Source organism: Fukomys damarensis, unplaced genomic scaffold (assembly GCF_012274545.1).
Source record: "Fukomys damarensis isolate Sample0158 unplaced genomic scaffold, DMR_v1.0_HiC HiC_scaffold_1, whole genome shotgun sequence".
Classification (NCBI taxonomy): Eukaryota; Metazoa; Chordata; class Mammalia; order Rodentia; family Bathyergidae; genus Fukomys; species Fukomys damarensis.
In genome coordinates this window covers 52,776,117-52,798,637 of record NW_022900913.1, presented here as the reverse complement: position 1 = coordinate 52,798,637, position 22,521 = coordinate 52,776,117, and the positions used below count along the sequence as shown (strand labels likewise).

At 43.0% G+C, this 22,521-nt stretch overlaps 1 pseudogene; it reads right to left on the bottom strand.

Annotated features, from left to right (window-relative positions):
• Positions 1-22,067, bottom strand: part of LOC104871452 — a 70,990-nt pseudogene extending 48,923 nt beyond the window's left edge.
• Between the last annotated feature and the right edge of the window lie 454 nt (positions 22,068-22,521).

The window sequence follows — 22,521 nt, the reverse complement described above, 5'->3', positions numbered from 1 at the left end:
TATATACTAAGTCTGAATACATACATCAAAAGTCTCTTAATGGATCAATGAACCTTAGTGTCATATACAGGAAAAAATTGTCCTACAGTTCATCTGAAAAAAAAAAATTAAAACTCTGATACTAAAACAAAGAAACAAAAACTCTTGCTTCTTCAAGCTTCACATATCAACAAGAGACCTTGAAATTCTCAGTACACATGTCTTCTACATATCAAAGCAAAATACAGGTGCTTAACCCTTGTAATGAATCCTGGAATGTCTTCTGAATATGAGATCATCTACAATGCAGGGTGAGGGGATTGTCACATATCTCTGGCCCATGTGAAAATGAGCTTGTCTCTCTGAATCTTCTCCTTCCACAAAGCATATCGGAGATAGAATTATCAAGGTGATTACCACTCTAGCACACTTTCCAAATATAAAAATAACATGAAACACTCTGCCATTTTTAAAAAATTGAACTTGAGCTCTGGTAGCATTTTGCAAATCTATAGCTTGACCTGTATTCCTGGAATTTTTATTTTTTGTAACATTGTTTTAAAAAAAAAATCTTGGTGTTGATTTGTAGAGGCCGAGCACTCCCAGGAATAGGCTGACCTCCAGCAACTCCTCATTCCACCCCTAGTAGGAGCTTGAATAATGACTGAGTGACAAAGTGTCCCATTCAGTTATTATTCAACTATCTTAAATTGCTAAAGTTGGTAATTGGAGCATATCTTATTACAAAGGCAAAAGTTCAACATTTTTCCCCAGGCACAATAGGCTTGCACATTTGAAACTTCTGGTCTGGTAAGAAATAAGATGTCAGGGCGTGGAGCGTGCAACAAATTAAACCGAGAATCTGGCAAAATTACCAAGCATTACCTTGAAGATATCTACCAATCTGAAGCTCATTTAATAAGGGCAGGATAGATAAAGTAGAAGGGGAACTTGGAAATACATCAACATTCCCAAGCTCCCTTAAGCTTACACAATTGAAAAACTGTCATTAAAAATGTACTAGGTTGGGCTGATTTTTAGACAATAAATGCTAATTGTTTACATCACACTGTTTATTTTCTTTAATTGGTTGATGCTCATGCATTATCATTTACTGAATATTTTGAAAGCTCGCCTGATTATGTTAAGATCCTTTGGATCCATGTTCTAGGCTATTTATCAGAAGTATAATTTGAGGTATGACTAAGAGAGCCACTTCTCTCTAAAATGGTATTACAGCAAAGAAACAGTTTTACTGAGACACTAGGAGCCTTGGTGGGGGCTGCTTGGATGTGGTCACCCCAAGTTACCCCATTCAATAACTGGAAATGAATAATGTGAGAACTCTAGAGACTACAACATAGGGAAGTGTTCCCCCAAATCCTCATCAGATGCTCATTTGGGGTACTTGTTTAATAATGTAGGTTCCCAGGTATCTTTCCCAGAGATAATGATGAGAAATTGTCCCAGTGATTTATACAATAAGGTGAGCATTCAACAATTGATACCCACTCGTGAAGCTATGGGTTATTCATTCTTTTAATTGTTTAGCAATCACCATGGTATTTTTCAGAGTATGAGCCTGTGTCCTCTATATCAATATCACTTGGCGTGCTCTATTAAAATCTAGATCTTGACCTCTAGCCCCAAACTACCACATAGGAATATCCAGAGATAGGATCTAGAAATCTGCATTGCAAACAAATAATTCTTAGATAATAAAGTTTGAGAACACCTGCTATGAGTCACACAAAAAGTGTGTTTCTTCAAATTGTCTACACCCAGTCAGTAGGCAGTAAGCACTTGTTTAAACCCTACAAAGACAGGATCCTGGAGTGGTTTGTGTAGGGTGCTGTAAAGTGTGAGGGCCAAGCATCAGTTCTTCCTGCTCAGCTGACCCCCTGCAAGGCTGTGGGAGCAAGAAAAGAGGCTGCTTTAGACTCGTGTCAGGGGATGTGAAAAGCTGAGTGAGGCCCAGGCCATTTCAGCCTCTGGAGTCTGTGGACACAGCGGCCCCATGCCTGGCTGGAGATGGTCAAAGGCTGCATGACCTTGGGGTCAAGGACTCAGGCCCTAGTGAGAGCTCTGCGCAGAATTTCCTGCCACAGCTCTAACCCTGCAGCACACAAACATGCTCTGCTTTTCTTCTTTCTTCTCCCATTTCCTTAGCTTTGTTTGTAGAACAGTAATGGAACTTGCTCGGACATTGTTTCATTTTGACACCATAACAAGGTCTATTCTGAATTCATTTTCTCAGCTAGAAGTCTATGGCGTGTTCATTGTTCCTGTGGATTTTTGCTGATGTACAGTTGTGTTTGAAATAACTTGTGCAAATCATGTCTGGAAAATAGGAAATGCAAACAAATTTTGGCGGATGATTCCAATTCTGACCTCTGATTATTCATATGAAAGGGAGTTTTGGTAAATGTTCCTCTGATTGCGAATGCTAAGCATAACAACAATAATAGAAGCGGTACTGGGTAGTTCCTTTAGAAATGGCTTGCAAATTACACTTATTCCAGGTCCTTCTTGCTTCAAAGAATTGAATGAGACAAGCCAAAAGCAATGCCAAAAGTTTATTTGAAAAGTGAAGGGTGAAAGAGTAAGGGAGAAACTGGCTCTGCCCAGTGAACTTGGGCCAAACAAAAGAGGAAAAGGAAAAAAGCAAAATCAAAAGCAAAAAAAAAAAAGTACCCCTTGGTCTAGAAGACACAGACTGGGCTACCATGAAGAGTCACAACAGTGGGCTTTTCATGGTGTCTGTGCCTTTATTTGTTGCCCACATCCTGGGGGAACTTATGAAAAGTTCTACGTATGTGGTCCTGGGAATTACTTAGCACTGTCCTGGGATCTTACAGTTAACAGGTCCCATTTCTTTCCCTAGCCAGCTTTGTCACGCCCTACCTCCGATCTCATTAGTATGCAGAAACCCTGTGATATTGTAATTTGAAAATAGAATTTTAAGTAAATAACACGGATAGGCCTCATTTCCCTCATCTGTAAAATACTAGTAACGAAGCCTGCCCTACTAGCTACCTCACCAAATTGCTAAAAGTCCAGTAACATTCTACTATTCAAAGCCAGGTAGGCTATTGAGATTTATATAGACATTTTTTAAAAATACAATTGTTTTCTTGACAACTTGTCCCCTTTTGCTTCAGATTTTGCTGAGATGCTTTTAAACAGTATAGGTCAACCTAGGATTAAGAACTATAAAAATAAGAATTTGGGTAGAAGGTGCTTAACACTACAGTTGCCTCCGTGTCAGACAATTATTTGGACCAAGATGCTTTATTTGCTAATGTCTGGAAGGAAGAAGTGTGGCCCAGGTAGCAAAGATCACAGTGACAAATGAAAGGCACTGAGAAACTATGGTACATTGTTTTATTCTTCTGGGAGAGAAAACACTGCCAGCGTGAAGATGGAACCATTCCAAGCGGGTGATGAAATCCACTTTATTGACATTATCAATAAGGATGTATTTCTGGAAAACAAATAAAAAGCACAGCTTACACTTACACTTATAGGACTTGACAGGTAAGCAAAGTAAAGTGGGACATCTAATCTCCAGGGCCAAGCCTTTGGGTCTATTTGGCACTGACTTGGGGCCTACCTACCTGAGTAATTTATAGGTAGTTATTGTTCTTCATGAAGCCTCAACTTCTCATGCTTAAAATGGACATAAATTTTTCTATTACATCTTGTAAGATCACAGAAGATTGGAGTTTTCATTCCAGGTAAAGGGTTTCACATAATTTATCTAATTACTAGGTAATGAATTTTCATGTGTGTGAAAATCCGGAGATATATAGTAGAGATTGCAAATTGCAGAGGGGAATAGTTTGGCTTGTTTAATATAAATATCTTATTTGGGGCTTTTTTTTTTCCTCTTTGGTACAAGGGCATATGTATCTTCCCTGTTGTTAGATTAGCAAAAGGAAAGAGAACAAAAACACTCACTCTGCACATGAATAAAGATCTTCATTATTCCAAATCTCCTTCTATTTTCACTTCCCAAACTTTAAGACTTTGATACATTAAATGAAAAAGGAAGACTTTGGTACATTGAATTCAAGTTCATTGCGTAATTATGGCCATGACTTAAATTCATGCATATTATTACAAGTTGATGAATCATTGCTGGTTCCTGTGGAATTTTTTTTAACTGGAAAGAAAGGTTAATATATTGGCTGTTAAAGTTGCCAAGTTGACAAATCCAGACAACAAAGAACTTTTCTTCTAGGATTAGGTGGAAGTCATAGCATGCTTCAAGCCAGAAGGAACCTTCAAAACCATCAGTTTGTGGGTGAGAAAGGCAGTGCAGAAAGAGAAGTAGTAACAGTGATAATAACAAACATTTACAGAGTGTATTACGTGTTAGATATGTATTTGGTGGTTTTTGCGCATTATTTCATTAACTCCTTAAAACAACCTCAGAAATAGAGATAAGGAAGCTGAAGGTTAGAAAGATTAGTCCACTTAATCAAGGTTAAACAGCTTGCTGATTCTCCTGAGCCGCCTCAATAAGGAGAATTATTGATTCTCTCATTCACATAATTAATTAACATTTACCCAGCACATATTATGTGCCAAGTGTTGTGCTTGGCACTAGGAACACAAAGGTAAATGAGCTAGATGTAGTCCTGACTTTATGGTGTGTTCAGAACAGGGCATGTGAAGGGGGAGAGACATGTATAAAATGCCCTATGAACACATAATTATGAACTAGTATTCAGTGGGTTTTGAGGCAAAGTGTAGAGTCTGTGAGAACTAGGAAACATTTTTAGTTGGAAATGTCAGGGTGGCTTCTCAGGAGATTTAACCATTAGCACACACTAACTAGAGGAGTTGGAGGGGAGTATATCAGGTTGGGAAGTTCAAAGGCAAAGACCCCCACACTGCAGCACAAAGAGTGGGGGTGGGCTTGGAGGTAGTAGAGAGAGATGGGAGGCAGCATTGGCCAGAATCTTGTAACAGTGATCTGTACTGTTGGAACAAATCCTCTAGAACTGTCTTCACAAAGTCACCATTGACCTTCTCCTTACCTCCAATCACAGCCTTTCCCCAGCCCCCCCCACATCTGAAGCATCAAAGATAATGACTCTGGAACCTGTGGTCCTACAGTCCCAGGGCCTCCAGAGTCCTCCCAGATCCTCAGGTCTCCTCTGTCTCAGCCCTCTTCTGTGCCCTGACTGTAAATCTCTAATCTATGTGTGTCTGTGAGTGTATCTTGTCAATGTTCCTGCTTGCTCATATTTTCAAGTGCCCATAGCTCATGCTTCATATTGGCTCCATTTGGTTAAGTCATGGAAATTCCTAGAATGAAACAATTTTCTAAAAAAAAAAAAAAAAAAGATACTTGCCAAATGTTTCATTTTATTTTCAGTTCCCTGATATACTTTCATTTTAATAGCTCCAAACCTTCTATGCTATGGCAGTGTCATTGGAGCTGGTAAGGTGCATCCCCAGTACCCACTGACAAATGCCATTGTTTGCTCGTGACTTGGCCATCAGAGCTTCTTTCTTTAGATGAAGACATTATTCAGTCTGTGAAAGTCAATGAATAATCTAAAAACATGTAACACTTAAGTTATCAATCATTTACACCATAGTGGAAACGTTTCAAATCTTTTCCAGTGAGCAAGTTTTAGTAAGGAGAATTCGAGGGAAGAGCAGGTCACTGAGCTCCTACATGAAGGGGAAAATATTCAGAGGTGGCTGGGAGGGGTGCTTAGAGGAGCTGTAGTCAGAAAGATCCACCCTGCAATGTTGACAGCTTTTAACAATGTCACTCTTCTATTTTTCCTATTCCTAAAACCTATTTATTTATACTTTGATAATTATCTATTGCAGTGGGTAAATTTCTGGATAAAATTTTTACTGTGGTTTCCTTTAGGCTGTAATTATTGGACAACTTTTGATTAAAAATAGTAAATTGAAAAACAAACGCTTAACCCCAGCTATATAAACCAATCATCCAAATATACTTACTTTTTTTTCACATTTTGTATTTGAATACAGTAAAGCATTTTAAAGGAATAACATGCCCAAAGGCATCATTCAGTTTAATGGAAAATGCTACTTTAGGAAAAGCATTAACTAAATTTGATAGCAACATGATGGGAGATGATTGACACTTGAAGGTGGGATTCCAAGCTCCTTTTGTGAGTAGCAGGGGAGTTTGGCTTCCATTGAATATTCCCTTATCAGTGTTTGTGCTACTGGTTTCCAGGTAGCATGTAAATTATGGCTTACTTAAGTGAGGTTCAGAGAACTGAGGCAAATTCTTTCATACAGGAGGCAACCAGCCTATGCTTGATTTATTTAATAAGGTAACTTTGGGCTGCCTAATGAAAGGATCAAACCGAGCCTTGCCAGAACATCAGCTTTGCACTAGCTCAGGAAGACTAGGATTCTGCTGCTACTCTGGGGCTTATTGCCTGGCTGGAAGGAAATATGCCATAGTGGTTGGAGGGAAATGGTCTCTCTGTTCCAAACCTGTATCTGTAGGTCTTTGAAGTGGTTTGTAAAGTTATATTTCAGGCTATGTAGCCTCACACCAGGTGCTAACCCGGGGGTAACTGCTTTGTTAAGGCTTCTTCAAAGCCAGTTCAAGGGCTTTGAACAAGTGGGAAAAGTCTGATGTTTGGGGATTGCCTGCATTGTTATGGATACAAAGTGATTCATCCCCGCCTGAGGAACAGCCACTTCTGGACTGGAAGCGGTAAAATGGGTCACTGTGTCAAAGAAAGTCTAGGAATAGAGAGAAATTCTAGATAGAACTAGCCAGGTTGGGTGCAGCTGGAACTCCATGGTGGTCCCAAAGTGTTGCTTGATCTTTGCTTGGCAGATGTACAGAGTACCCATTGGGAAGTAGGTAGGAGTCGGGGAGACATGGGACACCTATTATTTTTTCTTCCTGCTCCTTAAAGGGAAATGTTTGCTAAGAGGAAAAAATGTCTTTCCTTTGTATGAAGAGCTGGGCAGTTGTCCTGTGTCCTGCCAAATGGGGCAGAGCGATATAGCTGGTGTGTTGGTATAGAAGTGAGCTAGAGTGGAATTTGGAGGGGTCTGATCAATTCCTTTTGGAAGGGCAGGTCACTAGGTTTATCTGATCAAATTTATAATAATTCCATCTTAAAATCATTTTACCGTTTCTCCCACTCACCAACCTCCTGTTTTCACTTGAAACATTCCACTGTTCCACTGAACAAGCATTGTTTTAGGTTTGTTTGTTTGTTGTTGTTTTGAGACACTGTATACTCACTATGTACAGTAGTGGAGGCTGGCCTTGAACTCAAAGTGATCTTCCTACCGCAGTTTCCTGAGGGATTACAGGTGTGGGCCGCCATGCCAGGCCAGGGTGGCATTTGAAGAGGTTGGAGGTGGGTGGGTCTATGGGGCCCAAAGTCCACTACTACCCTTTTCCTCTATAGATAATCACCAATGGGAATCAAAATCCCATCAATCATGAGTAACTTTTCTGTGCTGGGCCCCAACGACAGCATTAGGAACCAAGATAGGGCAGCCATGGGGTCAGATGTCGCATAGTCCCAGGAAGCAGCATGAGTCCGGTGTGTGGTCTGCCCTTGGTGATTCTGTCCCTGGGAACCATCCTTGCCTCACATCCTCACTGCTATGGCTCCCTGCACTGCTGCATCCCTCTCTCAGGAAGAAGGAGATAACGGTTGGAGAAGAGGCAGAAGTGAGCCCTACTGAGAAGGGGAGTCACAAAAGCTCAGCCTTAATGAAGAGGACAGAGGCAGGCTTAACTCTTCAGGCTCAGAATGCTCTTGCTCTGCTTCTTCCAGTCTCAAACATTCCTCCTTCCTTTCCCCTCCACTCCCTCCAGAAAGCTCCATGAGTTCTTCACCGTGTTCATGACGGAAGGCCCTTGCCTTAATGTTTGGATCAGAACTGTTGCAGTTCAACCTGCCATTTTTTTTGGCACTGGGGATTGAACTCAGGTCCTCGAGCTTGCAAGGGAGGTGCCCGAACCCCTGAGCTAAGTCCTCAGCCCTCAACCTGCCATTCTGACTGCTGAGGAGTTAACACTCTCACCAACAAAGACCCCCCGACCTGAAAGAAAGGGATTTACAGTCAGCTCACAGACACAGAATGTGTGTACTTCATAGGAAGCCAGCAAGGGACTGCAAAGTCAAGGTGATGTTTCTCATTGTTCATAGAGCAATGCATTAGAAACAACAACTGACCATCTTCTAGCTCCTCAAGAGTCAGTTACACTTCAAGATAAACCTCCAGGTTAATTCCAGAGTGAGCAGGAAAGAAGGAACAGGAACTCAACAGTCCAAGCAGCTTTATTTCTAAACCTGAGAGGAACCTAGAATAGTGGTGAATAGAAATGTCTCTTACAGGGTAAAAGGATTTTTTAGATAGCATTTTTTGTGGGCTTTTGAAAGGGTGGGTCAGAGAAACGGTGGGCTTGTAGCTTGCTGATATGTCCCTGTAACCTGCTGACATGTCTTCAGGGAACTACTTGTGTCCTGCTGGCATGTCCCCTGTGAACTACTGACATGTGTGACCTAAGTAAAATGAAACTGACATTTCTCTATGATGGCAGGTGCACTCATTCAAACTGGCAGTGTCCCTGTCTCAGCTGTATCACAGAGGGGCGTGATAGCATCTTGAAGGGCCTGAGACCCTTGGCCTTGAAGACTTCTGTGCATTGTCAAACTGGAAGGGGCTTGTCTTGCCCCTGGAGAGACCATTTCTACTCCTAAAGTTGAGAGCAAAGACGTAGGCCAGTATGTTTTCAAGGAGATGCTTGCTACCAATGATGGTAATAGCCAGAAGGCTTCTTAAGCATAGAGTCAACCTCTAATATCCCCCTCTACAAATTAAAGGACAGGCTGTTCATCTTCATACTTCCAGTCTGAGGCTCCCTGTTGCCCTCTACAGCTGCTCTCAATGCACCCTTTCTTTACTGCATATTTCTGGATAGAAATTTCAGGGGTTGGGAGTCAGGCCACACAAGGTGGTTTTACCTGGTGACACCCTTTGGCAGCTCCTTTAGAGATCAAGATACCTAGTCCATGACTGGCAGGTCTCAGAAAGCTGGTAAGAGGAAAGCATCTGATTAATGGAACACATGCTAGACTCCATCTGATGGCAGCCCTCCAACTGCTCACGAGAGCTTCCAAGGAGTGGAGAGAAGGAAAAATTCCTTTTGGTCTGTGAATCACATCTTCAATCAGATCTGGAGAGGTGGAGACTGAGAGTGAAATGTGTATGACGTCCATCACTTGCTTGAATTTTTCTAATATCTATTACCTAGTGCCTCTCAAACTTTACTTTAATGCTTGCAGTGCCTATTTCAAATGCACAATTATGACTCCCTTCCCTAATTCAGCAGCTTTGGGGCGGGGCCAAGGAATCTGTGTTTTTATAGAGCACTAGTGATGCCCAGATGACTAACATTCTCCTTGTGCTGATAACCAACAGCTGCATATGAGTTCATCTGCCAGGCAAGAGGCTCCTGGAAGAAGGAATCACCTGTGCCCATGGGGATTTAGATTCTCTTAGTTTGTTCACCTTAGAGATATTTCCCACAGTGTATTTTCAATACTGAAGATCTGGTCCAAGGACATTAATAAGTGTCAGAGGTTATAACATATCTGAAAACTGAGTTAAACCATGTTTAACAAGCATTTTTCCCTCTTTGGAGCTTCTCAGACCTGTTAGCAACATACTATATTATGACGCTTGAGGAGAAATATAGAACACGAGAGTTTTCCAAATTTGTATGCTCATAGTCCTCTGCTAAATTTAGAGCATATCTTGGGAAAGCGTGATCTTTTAGTGTTCAGAGATGCATCCAAGAATGTTACTGCTCTACATAAATGGTTAGCGAAGTGCTTGATTTGGCCATGCAGAATACTGTCACATATGTAAATGCATGTGGGCTGTATTGAGTGTATGTCAGCCAATAAACCTCATCACTGGGTGATTCACTGTCCCAAGTACTATAAGTGTCACATAAAGTATTGCGGCTACTTTTTATACTAATCCAATGAGCAAGGTGTCGTTCTTCCTAGTTGATGGTAAAGAAACTAAAAGAGTTTAAGCACTTGTCCAAGGTCACACAATTAATGCATGACAAAGGTGAGATACAAGACCGGGATTCAAACCAGATACCACATTTCTTTTCCTTATACTCCACTACCTACCTAGCAGCACAGTAATAATTGTGGTGAAATTTCACCTTCTGTGGGGTTAGGTTCAACCTCAAGGTCAGAGACAACCAGAAGTAAACTAGAAAAACCCTCAATTACTCATAAAGTACAGTTATGTAATCTTTGGGGCATATAACCCTGCCTGGTATGTTCACATAAATACATAATGCATATGTGAATAGAAAATATAATTTTACACCATTTTAAGTATGTAAAAGAGACAGAATTTGTACAGTGGAATTCATGTAAGTTAAACAACTATATGATGTCTCTGTACATAAGCACACATCTAAATGTGTGCCAGACTAACATTAATGACATCTAGTAGAATTACATAGCTTTAAAGCTAGACAGAAACTTCTGTGATGAACTGTTTCACATTTACAGAAACTGGGGTCCAAAAAAAGTCTTCCCCTTGCCCAACTTCATGTCAGTCCACTTGGTTTGCAACATGCTCTGGAAACCCAGGTATCTACTCCCAGGAAGAAGGAAAGTACAGGGAACTTGGTTTTCCCTCCTTTTGCCCATTGGGGTCTGCTGAACCCTTAAATGAAATGCTGGCAGCTGTGAGATGGTCAAGTTCTGGGTTTTAAACTTTGCTCAAGGCAGCTCCTTTCTGACTGACTGCAATTCCACTTTCCATTCTGTCCCCTTGAGGAAGAGATTCCCAGCCAATGACCTCTTCTCCATGTACTTCTGGGGAGTCTCTCAAATGGCAGAAGCTAGGAAAGAGCCCAGGGGTGCAAAAAGGGAATGAAACCTCCTAGACACACAGATCTCCATTCCTTTGAAATAGGAAGAAGGCAGAATACTTGGACAGTTGTTTGGATTCTTCACTAGAAAATAGTAGATATAAGTAATGGGACCAAGCTGGACAGAGAGTTCATGGGTTTTGGGGTGAGGACAGGGACAATTCCATAAGGAAAAAGAGTGAGGAGAACTGGCCTTGGGAAGAACTAAAAAAAATCAGATCCACTAAATACAAAGACTGGATTCAAAAATGAGCATCTGGGGCTGCAGATTTAGCTCACTGATTTCCTTTCCTTCCTCATAAGTGCAAGGACCAGAGTTCAATCCTCCAGTACAAAAAAAAAGCATCTGAAATGAACAGACATTTCTCAAAGAAGTAAAAGCAGCAAGTAAATATATGAAAAAATGTTCAACATCACTGGTCATTCGAGAGATGCAGATGAAAACAATACTGAGATTCCACCTCACCCCACAAAGAATGGCTGCTATCAAGAAATCAACCAATAACAAATACTGGCAGGGCTGTGGGGAGAAAGGAACCCTTCTCCATTGTTGGTGGGAGTGCAGACTGGTGCAACCACTATGGAAATCAATATGGAGATACCTCAAAGAACCAGGTTGAGAAGTCCCATTTGACCCAGCTATCCCTCTGCTGGGTATCTTTCCAAAAGAATTAAAAGAATCTGTGCACCCGTTTTTATAGTGGCATGGTTCATAATAGGTAAAACTTGGAAACGACCCAAATGCCCATCAATTGGAGACTGGATAAAAAAAGATGTAGTTTTTCTATAAAATGAATTCTATAAAGAATGAGAAACTAGAAACATTTATAGCTAAATGAATGCACACTGAGGCTATACTCTTAAGTGAAATAAATAGGACACATGAGTAAATACCAAATAGTGAAAAACTAAAAGTGCAAATAAGGTTCAAAAGGTATAAGTGATAGTATGAAGTAGGAAGAAAATGGTTAAAGGGGAAATGGGAAGAGGAGGGGAAAGGAAGCAAGGGGAAAGAAAAAATGTAAAAAAAGGAAAAAACGGAAACAAAATCTTTGTAAATAGGGAAGGATGAAGGGGGTGAAGGGAAGGCAGGAATATGGGGAAAAAATAAGAGCCAAGACATATCAAGTAAAGGTACAAGATCCCAGTGATAAGTGTAACTGTATTGTTTGCATTAAATGTACCAAAAAACAATGGTGAAAAAAAAAGAACTGGGCTTGGGCATGTAAAACCCCTCCCTAGGTGTCCCATCTGATGCCATTTACCACAGGCCCTGCCCCATTGCATCATCCCTGTATGCCTGCCTTGATTCCCCAGCTGGCTTCCAGGATTTGTAAGAAACTCCTACCAAAATGGCAGATAAACAGGGATTAGGAACTTCCCTCTCGGGAACCTAGCACTTCAGGAGGGCAGTCTCACAGTTCCTGGGGTTTTCAGTGCCAGAGAAAAGTCAGGACGAAGTGTTGTGCAGATGGGACAGACATTTCTGGGTCACACACCTTTGCAATGCTCTTAAAACGCAGACTGAGCTCAAGTTGGCTTCTTTGGTGAGGAAGGGCAGGCTGAATGGAAGGAAAAGGAAGCACTTAGCCATCTTGGAGGTGAAAGCTGCCCTTCTGAAATTTAAGTCCTCATCTACTCTTATTATTTATGAAACTCTTTAGTTTTGCAGAACCTTTGGACCCCAAAAATATGACCCTGAAATTTCTTGTGATGTCTTTTGGACTTTTCTTCCGGCCATCCACACAATCACAGTTACCACAACCTCCCCAGACCCATATACCCAGAGCTGTTGCAGACAAAGTATTTGTTCCCAGGGCCTCTTTAGAAAGAAAACTATGTTAAAAGATACGGTGGTTGCTGCAGACTTGAGGTTGGTATCTTGCTGTCTCTCCTGAGAGCTGCAAGCCCTTCTGAGTGGCAGGAGACTCTCTCTTTCATTACCTGCAGAGCCCTGCAGAAGAATCATGACACTTGGCTTTGAGAGAACAGGGTCATAGCGAAACTATCCATCAAGGGAGTCACTTCCCCTGTGTAGCCTGGGATCTCCCACCCAGACCTGCTACTCAGCCAGGGAACACTTTTTTTTTTTTTTTGAGGTACTGGGGACTGAGCATTTCTGGGTAGAAATGGGCAACCTCCCTACCCCTTTTTAATTTTTTTATTTTGAGACAGAGTCCCAAAGTTGCTAAATTGTTCAGACTAGGTTTAAACTTGTGATGCTCCTGCTTCAGTCTCCCAGAGTGCTGAGACTACAGGTGAGCAAAACTGCACTGGGCTTAGGGCTTGCTCCATCCTGGCTATAGGTAGTCTGTGGGGCATCAAGACCCTGGAAGGATGGAGCCAATCTCTCCAAAACTTCCTCAGTACTCTGCTGTCCCTTGTTCATCTGAGGGTAGGGGGGCATTAGGCTGACAGAGAAACCTCTGAGAGAAACCCTCAGTAACCTAACATTTAAATCATTGTCAACAGCAACTAAGTCTAAACAGTCATCCTGAGAGACAGCCTAGGCACAAATCCCCAAACTGGTTCTCATGGCTGTAGAGTTAGCAGATTACCCCGGTGGGTGGGCTTTCAATTCCTGGTCTGTACAACACCAATAATAAAAGAACCTCTTAAGATTGCTGTAAGAGGGTGGGGGATTTAGCTCAGCGATTCGGTTCAGTGGCCTGCCTTGTAAGCGCAAAGACCCGAGTTCAATGCCCGGTACCAAAAAAAAAACCAAAAAAGATTGTTGTAAGAATTAAATGAGACAATGTACCCCAAATTCTTAACAGTGACTGGCATATAGTAAGCTCAGTAAACATGGCTAGCTTCCAGGATGTCTGTGTGTTAATTAAACAAAGGTGTCGCCTCTAGGCCAGCTCCCCTTGGTCCCTGGGCTCCTGCCTTGGGAATAAGGTTCCCTCCTCCTAACGCCAGCTGGTCGGCCTTTGGCTGGGCATAATTCACAAAACTGAAGATCGAAGCTGTTATTACCTATCAGCTACAGTAATCCACTCGAAGGGGAAGTGCGTTGGAGGGGGACACCCCCACCCACCGCAGTGCTGGGAGTGGGGGCCGACACTGAGCCCTCTGACTGTGGGGTCCCCCCACTCGGCTGACTCAGGCTCATCTTGACAACCTTCAGCAAGAACAAAGGCCTGAGGACACACTGAAGTTTCCTTTTCGGAGCTCGGTACCAGCTGATCATGGCTCCTGTTTCTCTGAGGGCTTCCCTGACAGGCTGATCACTTCTTTCATATTTGGTATTGCCCTCTTGCCTTCCTGTGTGAGTCAGCCTGGCTGCCCTTGAGCAGGGCTGGCTCCAGTCTGTGCCCCCGGGGGTTTCCTGGTCTCCCCAGGTGCTCCCCCTCTGCACTGGGGACGTGAGTCACAGCACTCGCCCCGTTGCCCTCTCTGTCTGAAACTATTATTGGAATTCCTCCGCACGCAGCGCATGCCTGCTTCCCGGATTTCACAGGCCTGTGCTCTGGGATCTGCCTGAGATTCCAGCCGGTGATCACGAGGTGCTTTGCTCGGAAGCCGATCGCTTCTTTTTTTTTTTTTTTTTTAATTGAGTTTATTGGTACAATCTAGGTATACAATACAGTTACATTCATTACTGGGATCCTGTACCTTCACATGACAGGTCTTGGTTCTCATGTTTTCCCCTTGTCCCTGCCCTTCCTCCGATCGCTTCTAAGAAAGCAGGTTTTTTTAAGTCAGGCGTTCCGGTGATCAGGAAGCATCAATGCCTTGTCCTGAGTATCTGCCTAGCATCACCCACGTGCCTGCCTTTGTGGGTAACACAAAGGACCTGGGTTGAATTTAGAGGAGGATTCGATAAAATGAAAAGAATGAGCATTGCAAACAGAGATGTGGCAGAAGAAATTACTATGGGCACGCAGGCCTGGGGAGTCCAATCTAGAGAGAGAAAGGGGAGACAGAGGTGCACTAGGAGAACCCAGCCCATGGCCTGGACAAAAGTGCAGAGGGGAGAATGAATAGCACTTGTTTCCACAACCCTAAATATTGATTATCCAATACATGGACAAAACCTAGGTCCTAAATCTGGAGGCGAATTCTATGTTGGTCTGGCCCCCAGTTCAGTTCTTGAGAGAGATAATAGTTAACCTCCTCCTTCACCGTTCTCCTATTGACATGGCCATGAGAACATGTGCACAACAAAATAAAAACTTGACTAGACCATCTTCAGATGCTAAGAAATGAAACCAAAAAGAGGAAAGCAGCTCTGTGAGCCACAGGGAGGCAGATCCTGGAGGAGGTTGCTGATCGCTTGCCGCAGCAGAAGCTCAGCTGTAGGAGTGTGGAAAGGGAAGAGGCGGAAAAATAGAAATCTCTTCTCAAGTTGCACACATAGCATCCCAGGACACCTGGCAGCCACCTCTGTCACTTCCTTTCCCCCAACAACAACAGAAAGGATGCCACTCATGTCACTGAATGAAGTGGTGCTGGTTCAGGGCACTTCCTTAAATCAAGGCAGATGGATCTACTCCCAGATGCAAATCCTACTCTGTGTATCTTTCTTTACCCAAGAGTGGTCACCTCATGACAGGGGAGATATCACTGTTGGTGGGAATGTAGAGTGGTACAGCTACTGTAGAAAATGATAATCTGATAGTTCCTCAAAAAGTTTACAAGAGAATTACCATATGATCTAGCACTTCCACTTCTGGATACATAGATCTAAAAGAATTGAAAGCAGAGACTTCAGCAGGTATTTGAACATCTATGTTCATTGCGCATTATTCACAGTAGCCCAAGGAGGAAGCCACCCAAGCATTCGCTGAGCAATGAATGCATAAACAAAATGCACTATATATATCCAGTGAAATACCATTCAGCTTTTAAAAGGAAATAATTCTGATGTAGGCTACAACTCAGAGGATGAACCCTGAGGATGTTACGCTAAGCAATATGAGCCAATTACACAAAAGACAGATACTGTATGATTCTATTTATATAAGATATCAAGAATAGTCAGACTCAGGGGGTCACAAAGTGGAATAGGGTTGCCAGGGACTGGAATGAGAGAGAATGTGCAGTTTAAACACAAAGTTGAAACTCTGTCATGGGTACAAAGTTTCAATTTTGCAAGATGAAAAAGTTCTGTACTTCGATTGCACAGCACTGTAAATGTGTGTAATAATGATGCACTGTACATTTTAAAGTGGTTAAGGTAGTAAGTTTTATGTCATGTATTTTGTCACAAAATTTTTAAAAAGTTTCAAAGGGAAAAAAATATGAATTTTTTTTTTTCTCTGCTTGAATGCAGCCATTTGAACTGCTGTGAGAGCGGAAGATCTAGGTTTTCCCCTCAAAAATCTGGCTATTGTGGAGCTGGGGAGATGGAAAAGGTGAAGCAGAGATCAGGGCACCTCTCCAGTCTTTGATTCAAAAGAGAAAACGTGCGTGTGCAGTTGTGACAGGCTGAGGGAGACTGGAAGGCACCCTGAGAACTTTCATGACTAACCATGAAGTGAGCTGCCCAGTTCCCCCCACTTCCTCTCAGGGTTGTCCAAGGGTACACATTTCAGGGTCTCTTCCTGCCCCCTGCCACCCTAGCACAGCCCTGGCCCAAAGAATGAAAGATGCCTGCATTTAGGATCATCTCACTCGCGGCTTCCTAAGCACTCTGATGGTTTTCCCGGCCACTTCTGGCTGTGATTCTCTTAAGGTCCTTTAAGTGAGGCTCTGTTACTGTGCCCATCTTTTTTAGATGAGGAACCCAAGACAAAGAGAAAAATCTTTTAAAGTCCATCTGTGTTAAAACCTGCCACCTTAAAAGAGCTCTGATAAATAGACTTCTTCAGTGGTTACAATAAATGATTTTAAGCAAAAAATGAAGCAATTCAGCTTATAATATCCAGACAACCAGATCTAGTGGTATGAATATTAAAAAGAAAAGGAAAGTTTCCACTGTGGGAGTCAGGTGTGTGTGTGTGTGTGTGTGTGTGTGTGTGTGTGTAAAAGGTGAGACCCAAAGAAAAGTATCTATTATCTAAAGTATTTCATTGAAATCTCTTTTCATGATTTGGAAATATTAAGTTAAAATTCTTAAGTGAGTGGGGAAAAGACACTTGAAATGACTCAAAATCGCCATGATGCTTTTGGCAAAGTGGTACAACCTGATCACTGCTAAAACAACCACTTGGTAAAGGGCAGGGAGATTTCCCACTTATGCGTCTCCTTTGGGGCCTGCTCTTCAGCCTTCTGTGTCTCTGTGTTGCAGGCCCAGCTTTACCCATGTAGGCTTGGGTATTTCAGACTTCAGTGGGACCCCCTGGGGACCACCTCATCTATCCCTCCTCAATCCAGAACCAGAGACAGCTGCCTCCACGTTAGCTGCAAGTTCACATCAGTTCAAAAGTTTTCAGAGGAGAACTGGAATGCTTTGGCTATTAAAAAGTAAAGCATTTATAAAGTAGATGATTCAGAACACTTAGAAAAAAGATCTATAACTTTTCAATGCACTGTGGACTGGAAAACATTCTTTCAGTTTATTGTGTTTAAGAAATGAACATCAGAAGCCTATTGTTGAGTCTTTTTCAGAAAATTGCAGCATTCCTGAAGTGTGTGTGTGTGTGTGTGTGTGTGTGTGTGTGTTTTAAGATCTGCTTCAAACTCTGAATATTCATGGACTTCCCAGAGCCTCAACAAAACAAAACTAGGAAGAAAAACCTTGACATGAACTCCAAATAAAATTGATCAGCAACACTGTTAACTGAATTTTGAGACAAATCAAACTGGGTCTCACTTCTCGGATAAACAAGTAAGAGCAGCAAGTAAATATATGAAATTGTTCACTGGTCATTTGAGAGCTGCAGATGACAACACTGAGATTCTACCTCACCCCAGAAAGAATGGCTGCTATCAAGAAATCAACCATATAGCAGTGTCTCCTGACAAGTGTAGTCGCAGCAAGGAAGTGGCCTGCTTCACTGGAAAGAGCCCCCCCCAAGGACACTGTGTCTTTGTAATCTCTGATAGTGGACAGTTGACCCTTGAGCTGGATGACCACCTCTGCTCACACACTCTTGAGTAGTTACATGCAGCCCAAAGAGTTACTCATTTTGTGATTATAGTTTTCTGGGCACACCCTGGAAGTAGTGGAAGCCACTTTTAAGCACAGTGGAACAAGAGTCAAAATATGTTGAAAAAAGTTTTAACTCTGAGGTGAACTCACCTCCTTCCTCTGCTCTTCCAGACTCAATCCAGAAACCGGTGAGTTGAGAATGTCTAGATAGGCCTTTCCTGCAGGAAGATGACCCATATTTTCAGCAGTAATATGGACAGGGCACTGAGAACCAGAAGATTTGTTTTCCATTGTCCATTCTGCCTTTAAGTAGCCTTGGAAGTTTGGAAAACTCAATTATCTCATTGTGTCAGTATCTCTATCTGTAAAATAGGCGTAATAATACCTACCTTACCTGTACAGGGCTATAAGAGAAGGCATGGTTTAAAGCCTGGTTGGTGTTTTCACCATGTTTACTCTTGAACTTCCCTGCAGAGAATTACTGTACCAAGCCCCACTCTTGTAACCTAATCGGAGAGAGTGCTAGCTGGTAGTGAAATGAGAGAAAGACAAGTTGGCCAAAATGGGAGCAGTCAGTGTATTCCTTTAGAAAGAGGAACAGAGATGCTTTTTGGGTGTCAGGGGGCAGGGTGAAGACAGAAAGTATCCTCCAGAGTCACTTATTTACTACGGGGCTTCTTATTTAGCATATATACATTCCATTTGAGGAAATATCTTCCAAAGCAGGGGGAAAAATAGATCTGGATGTTTTTCGTTCTGTTGGATTTTCGAGACCTTTGCCAGCCCCCACCCGGCTCATTAGGAGGTCATGGGATCACAGGAAGTGGGAGCTATGAGAGTTAAGAAAGAACTTGTATGTAGCCTTTTCACTACCCACCCCCCAAGAGAGTTAGAGTACAGGCTTAGAAGGAGGGCCTGGCTTAGTGAAATTCAGAAATCTCAAATATCTCCACTGCAAACCACTGATAACACAGACTTGAAGCTACTTAGCAGTGTGCTGATTTTTCCCATCAGGTCTCATGAGAGGTATCTACCTTGTACCACGTGGCCAAGCCCCTGGAAGACGCTGCTGCAAGCAGGCACCCCACTTGATTCCGGGCCCCGGGGAGCCCATAAAGTAGCTGGGTGTTGCTCAGTAGGAGGAAAGGCCTCACCTTGGTGCAGCCCAGGATTCTTTTGTGTGAGGGAGCAGAAGTGGAGATCCCAGTGCAGCTCTGGATTTTGCCTTCAGGGGAGAAAACTGTCTTGGTAAAGATAATAAGAACAGAAGCCTGTGGCACCTACTTACAATCCCAGCACTCTAAGCAGCTGAAGCAGGAAGATGGGAAGTTCAAGCCCAGACTGGGCAACTTGGTAACTCAGCAAAGTCTGTCTCAAAAACATCCAGGGTTGTAGCTCAGTGGTGCCACAACTGCCTGGCAAGTGCAAGGTCCTGAGTTCAATTACCAGTACTGAAAAATAAAAAGCCAGAAAAGGCTGGGGTGGGGTGGGGGGATGTAGCTCAGTGTGAAGGTGTTGAGTTCAATCCCCAGTATCAAAAAACAAAACAAACAAAAAACAGCATCTTGCAGTGAAAAGAACAAATGAATAAATCACATCCAGGGAGAGCCCAGCTTCCCTCCCAGCCCTCCACCCCAGCATAGTTGGTGCCTCAGCCCTGGCTGGACGTGCTGCCTCTAGTGCTTATTTCAAAAATGTAGCTCAGTGTGAAGGTGTTGAGTTCAATCCCCAGTATCAAAAAACAAAACAAACAAAAAACAGCATCTTGCAGTGAAAAGAACAAATGAATAAATCACATCCAGGGAGAGCCCAGCTTCCCTCCCAGCCCTCCACCCCAGCATAGTTGGTGCCTCAGCCCTGGCTGGACGTGCTGCCTCTAGTGCTTATTTCAAAATTCTGGCTGGGAAAGGTCTATAGGGTCGTCGTGTAGTCAGACAGGTCAGTCTCCCTTTAAAGCTGGGCGGTCGGCGGGGGAGCCAGGTAGAAACTGTGTTTTGACAGGATGGAGAGGAGATGGCATCACATCTGGGCATGAGAAGGCCTGGAAGGGAGGCCCTGGGCAGCCCACAGCTCCTTGGGGCTCCTGCACCATTATCAGCATCCTCCTCGCTTCTGCCCAAGCTATCAGAGCCCACAGGCAGCCCTGGCTGCAGGCTGTGCATGCAGCCAGGGCTGCCTGTGTGATTGCATCAGCAGCTAGACTCCCTCTCCACCTTCTCTACTGTGGCCTGTGTGGGGATCTACCCAGCTGAGGGACACATGGCAGATCCCAAGATTATTTAAAATCCTGCTGCCTCTCTGCTACCTCCAGTGGCCCCCTTCCATTTTCTATACTCCCACACGCAATTTTTGAAAGTCGAGGAGGCAAATAATTTGTGCTCATACTAAGAAGGATAGAGCACTGGTAAATGTGGTGTCCAGTCTATTTTTTCCCACTTCACCTTCCAGCCACTATTTTCTGTGATGATTTGAGTTGGACTTCTGCATTGCAAAGATCGGCTAGTGCATGTCTCAGAAGTTTGAAGTAAGTATTTGCGAAGCATATTGTATATTTCAGCTTGAAAATGAAAAGTGGCAATAGTTTCTTAGGAAGTCAACTGTAAAAGAACAGCCTTTACTATAACACTTATGCCATTGCTAGTATTTGCCAGCCCTGGGATAAGAATCTAGAGACACAGAGATGACGAAACATACATGTGCCTCCTGTGAGTTTGAATTGTCCCCAGACTTCTACTTCTGGGCAGAACACAAGTAATTCTAAGCAGTGTTAAATTCCCAAAGGACAGTTTTGGAGGAATGAGTGGGGGTCAAGGGCCTGCATCCATCTACGCAAAAGCAGGGATTTAAATGTGCGGCTGAACTGTAAGTCAACTTCTGTTTAATCTGCTAAATTTGTGATAATTTAATACAGAAGCAATAAATAACTAATGCAATCAATAACACATTATAATTGTTTTCAATGTTTTGAAACAGGGTCTCAGTATGTAGTTCAGGTTGGCCACGAATTCCCTTTGTAGCTCAGGATGGCCTCAAACCTGTGGTGATCCTCCTGCCTCAGCCTCCCGAGTGCTGAGATCACAGGCATGTGCCACCACACCCAGTGGCTGATTATAATTTTTAATTATAAATTTAGCCCATGTAATACTTGATATGTACTTCTACTACTAAAATTTACCTCAATTTTAAAGTTGAAATGTAACTGAGACCTGTATTTTATCTGACATCCCATTTTACACCACAGTTTCCAGAACTCTCCCACATCTGTGCATCCATCTGTACTCCATCCCTGTATTGATTTTGGGAACTTGCTATGCAGTGGCAGTAAAATTGACAATGGACATATTCTGTTTCATTGAATTCTCACAACTCTTTGGTGCAGGTATTATAAATAGGTAGCTGAGTCTCTGCAAGGCTATACAATTTATTCAAGGTCAAACAGGCAGGAGGGAAGCCCTGGATTGGTCCTGTATGACACTAAAGCTCATTCTGCTAAGCTATCTGCATCTAGTTTTCTGGGCTGCCTCATCCTTTCTTAGCTTGTGTTTATCGGAGCATCAAAGGGTAGCTTTATGTGGTGTCTACCCCCTCCCCACCCACTCTCTTCAGCAATCTGATGTCTGCCCCTACCTCTGTGAGGCCACTGAAGCACATCCTCAAAGGTCACTGTGGGCCTCTGTCGTCATGTCTTAGTCACCCTTCCCTTTCCCTTCTCTGTAGCACAGGAAGACATGGTTGCCTCCATGGCCACCAGAATGCACTGGGCTCTCATGCTATAATTCTGAACATTTCTTTTCTGCCACCAGTTATTCCCTCTGCCTCCTTACTCTTCTCGCCCTTTACAGTAGTAGGACACAGTGTGGTTCTGTTCTTCCTCTCTCACCTCTTCTCAGAATTCTCAGAAATTTCATTCATGGTCACAGCCTCGATTTCATGTCTGCAGAGATTCCCTGAGGAGCCCAGCTTCTCTCTCCCTAGTGCTCCTCTCACATCTACAGCTGCCTTCAGGACAATCCCCAGCAGACACTCACAACCAGGCCTGTCACCCCTTCCCTCGTGTCTGAAGGGAGGGGTGCTCTCCACACGCAGGGTCTGAGTTGGAGTCATTTTAACTCCTTTCCCTACATGAAGAAGTCCAGTAGTTATCCCACCCCAATGTTCTTATGATGTCTTCTGAGTTGCTTTTTTTCTTCTCTGTTGTGCTGTTCTTGTTGAACAAGCCCCTGTGGCCTTCTCCTGCCACAGCACACCTTAGTGATGTTACAGATGTGGGCCCTGCCTTCAGAACAGGTTCAGTCACTCCGGGGTGGACCAAGGCATTAGATGTTTGTAAGCTTTCCCCAGGTATATTTGTTTTCTTTGCAGCTGTAACAAATTACCAACTTCATATCTCAAAAAGACACAAGTTAATACACAGTCCTGTGTGCCAGCAGTCTGAATGGGTTTCATTAAAGGCACCACTTCTTCTGGAAGCTCCAGTGGAGAATCCATCTCCTTACATTTTCCATATTTTAGAAGCTGTCCCATTCCTCCCTTTGTGGTCACAACATTTCTTAACCTT